Source organism: Protobothrops mucrosquamatus, unplaced genomic scaffold, assembly GCF_001527695.2.
Source record: "Protobothrops mucrosquamatus isolate PMUCROS unplaced genomic scaffold, P.Mucros_1.0 scaffold787, whole genome shotgun sequence".
Lineage (NCBI taxonomy): Eukaryota > Metazoa > Chordata > Lepidosauria > Squamata > Viperidae > Protobothrops > Protobothrops mucrosquamatus.
Genome location: NW_015387055.1, coordinates 62236 through 66052, shown reverse-complemented (window position 1 = coordinate 66052; position 3817 = coordinate 62236).

The following is a 3817-nucleotide window of genomic DNA, read 5'->3' as shown; positions in this document are numbered from 1 at the left end:
CGATCCCACTGTCTTGGTTGCCATCTTAACTTTTCTGACATAGCCTGCAGACCCTCCTGGCTCTCAGCCTGCCTTTAGAAGTGTGCAGCAAGTCTTGTTTTGGGACCTGCCGAATTCACCCAGCTGCTGCATCCAAGATGGATGACCAATTGTCCCAGTCCAATGCCCCTTTAAAATGCCAGGCATCCTTTGGCTGAGATATTTCTACCCTTCTGAGCTGCCTTACCTTAAACATTGTATTTTCACTCTGAAACTTTCACTTTTGCTCCCCATGATACTCTGAAGTTGGGGACCTCATAGTGGATATGGTGGCATGTGCCGGTGTTCTAATTTACTCTAAAGTAGGTATAACCAGGCGCACAAGCTGCAAATGGGCACCATCCTAAAGGAAATGTAATTACAGGGCATGCAAAGTGCCTTTTCTTTTCTTTTTGAAAAAAAAAATTACATGTCCCTTTTTTAAAAAAGGCATTCGAAGTGCATTTAAATATTTAGCCTTTAATGGTTGCAATTATTGTTCTGAAAATAATAGGCTGTTGGGGAAAGCAAAGGGGGTGGTGGACAGTTTAATGGGTGTTTTACGCCCTTTTATTAAAAATGCAACCAAGCTGAAATTACACCGAAATTGTTCAAACTTATAAAATGCATGAGCTGAGTTTTATGCATTAATTATCAATGAGTAATTATTTGGCCGCAAATAAATTATTCTATATAACTATGGCTTTTTTCTCTCCGATTCCTGATTTTCTTTTTTCATTCTGCATTTGTGCCATAAAATTTGAAGCTGCAGGGGAGTGAAAACGATCTTGACACCTCCCTTAGGCTGAAATATGCGTGCAAAATGCAGAAAGTGGAACTAGCAAATTGCTTGTTTATCATGTGATAGAAACTCAGTTTACGTCTCAGTGGCTATGTTCATATCACATATGTAACTAGGCCTAAACTTGGCGCCTGCATGAACTGGATTTACACATTAAACCAGAAGTTGACTAATTTATGGCCTGCTTGTTTTCTGAGCACAGCCACAACATTTAATTAGATTTTGGGTTTAGTCTGTGCAATCCAGACAATTAAAATAACCTAATAAACCATGATTGGTTAAACTATGAATTTCAGGAGGGCTGGCAAGATGAATAATGATTATTGTGATCCTGGATGATGAGGAATTTGTTCCTTTTTATTAATTACAGGTAGTCCTCAACTTACGACCATAATTGAGCCCTACATTTCTGTTGCTAAATTAGATATTCGTTAAGTGACTTTTGTCCCATTTTACGACCTTTCTTACCACAATTGTTAAGGTGCAAGTATCATTAACATGATTGTTAAGTCAATCTGGCTTCCTCGTTGATTTTGCTTATTAGAGGATCACAAAAGGGGATCACATGACCCTGGGACACTGCAACATCACAAATATGAGTCAGTTGAATTTTGATCATGTGACCTTAGGGATGCTGCAATACTCGTAAGTGTGAAAAATGTTCATACAGTAAGTGATGAAGCACCCACAACGTCTGGAAGCAAGCTGTTCCTCTGATTAATTGTTCTCACTGACAGGAAATTTCTCCTTGGTTCCAGGTTGCTTCTTTGCTTGATTTGTTTCCATCCGTTGCTTCTTGTCCTGCCTTCAGGTGCTTTGGAGAATAGCTTGACTCCCTCTTCTTTGGGGCAGCCCCTGAGATATTGGAAGACTGCTATCCTGTCCCCCCTCGTCCTTCTCTTCATTAAACGAGACATACCCAATTCCAGCAATTGATCCTTATATGTTTTAGCCTCCATCCCCTAATCATCTTTGTTGCTCTTCTCTACACTCTTTCCAGAGTCTCAACATTTTTTGTATGTTGTGGTGACCAAAACTAAATGCAGTATTCTAAGTGTGGTCTTATTCAGGCTTTGTAAAGCGGTACTAACACTTCACGTGATCTTGATTTTATCCCTCTATTAATGCAGCCTAGGACTAAAAGTGGATCTCACTGGGTCGCCTTTGGGGCCTGGGCCAGGCAGTTGGGATATCAAATCATCTTGGGGGAGATAGATTTACCCAGAGACTTCTGTCTCCCAAGTATCAAAGACATCCCTAGAAAAAACATGTCTTATTTCATCTTTTCTTCATCCACTTAACTTGTAAAGACAGCAACAGCAGAGCTCCAGTTGCTGACGGCTTTCCTCTTATCACCGGAGCCATCCAGCCCTAATCAATATTCTTCATAATTCTCTTTCCTCAGTTTTTTATTTTTAAATAGAGCTTTGCTTTCTGGTCTTCTTTCATATTTTCATTAAACATTTTTAAAGACAGTAGATAACTATTAAAGAAGAAACAAGGATCAAAAATAAAACGCCTGGGAATAGACAAGGGATTTTAAAAGGTCATAGGGATTAGAACTGTCCAGTGTAACCTTAGTTAATTATAGTGAACTGAATATATTATCTTTAAAAGACTGAAAATTGGTTTTAAGCTCTATGGAGAATGTTAATCATAAGACCCACAGTCAACCCAGTGCAAATTATTATAAATTCAGCACGTATTTCTGATAGTCTATTCTGATTGAGATAAACTCTAAAACTGAAATCTAGCGTCTATATATGGAATAACCCAAATTATGGATGTAGTGCAATTCCAGATGTGACCCAGGACTGGTCCCCTTTCCTCTTCCAACAACTTTACGTTCAGCAGGAGAACAGTAATAATAATAATAATAATAATAATAATAATAATAATAATAATAATAATAATAATAATAATAATAATAAAGTTGGAAGGGACCTTGGAGGTCATCAAGTCCAACCCCCTGCTCAGGCAGGAAACCCTAGACCATTTCGGACAAATGGCTGTCCAGTCTCTTCTTAAAAACTTTCAGTGTTGGAGCATTCACCACTTCTGGAGGCAGGTTGTTCCATTGGTTAATTGTTAACTACATCAGCTACATTGGAAAGCCACACTCAAAAGCCTCCAAGATTCTTTACACTGAGGTCCTCAGGCTTTGGTGGTAGACTGTTCCTCGCTGTGGAAGTTCCATTGTCCTTCATTGCCTCTTGTAGCCTTTCTTCTCCCCCCTCGCCCCCATTCTTACTTTTTGAAAAGGAGACAGTCAGTGCTGGGGGTCTTCTGAGCATAAACAGAGAACTGAGCATAAACAGAGAACTTTCTGCTCTTGGCTGTGGCAAGAGTGAAGAAAGAGTAAAAGGTATAAATTTGGTCTGAAGAGTATTGCCAGGAGCAGAGGACGGTGTGACACCAATATTGACATGACGAGTAGTGATTAGGGAGCATATCTGTCAGCTTGCAGAAGGAAAATCAATGCCGACTTAATTTTCTACTCCATCCTCCCCTTTCAGCCTTGGCTAAACTTGAGCAAAATTAGGGGGGGGGGGGGAGAATCTGCAGGCGGTGCTCAACTTGTAACCATTCGTTTAGTGACCGTTCAAAGTTACGACAGCACTGAAAAAAGTGACTTACAACCAGTTTTCTCACTTACTGTACAACCTTTGCAGCATCCCCAGGATCACGTGATCAAAATTCAGACGCTTGGTAACTGATTCATATTTATGACGGTTGCAGTGTCCCGGGGTCATATGATCCCCTTCTGATGAGCAAAGTCAATGGGGAAACCAGATTCATTTAAACCAGTGGTTCTTAACCTGGGCGGTACCGCCCCCCAGGGGGCGATTTCATTTTTCAGGGGGGCGATGGAACGAAAAGGGGCGGCGTGGGGGCGATGGAACGAAAAGGGGGCGATAGGGGGGCGATGGAGCGAGATGTTTTGGGGACACTTTTGAGCCTTCTCCTGCAGCTCCGAGCGTCCTCCGCCATTTGTAG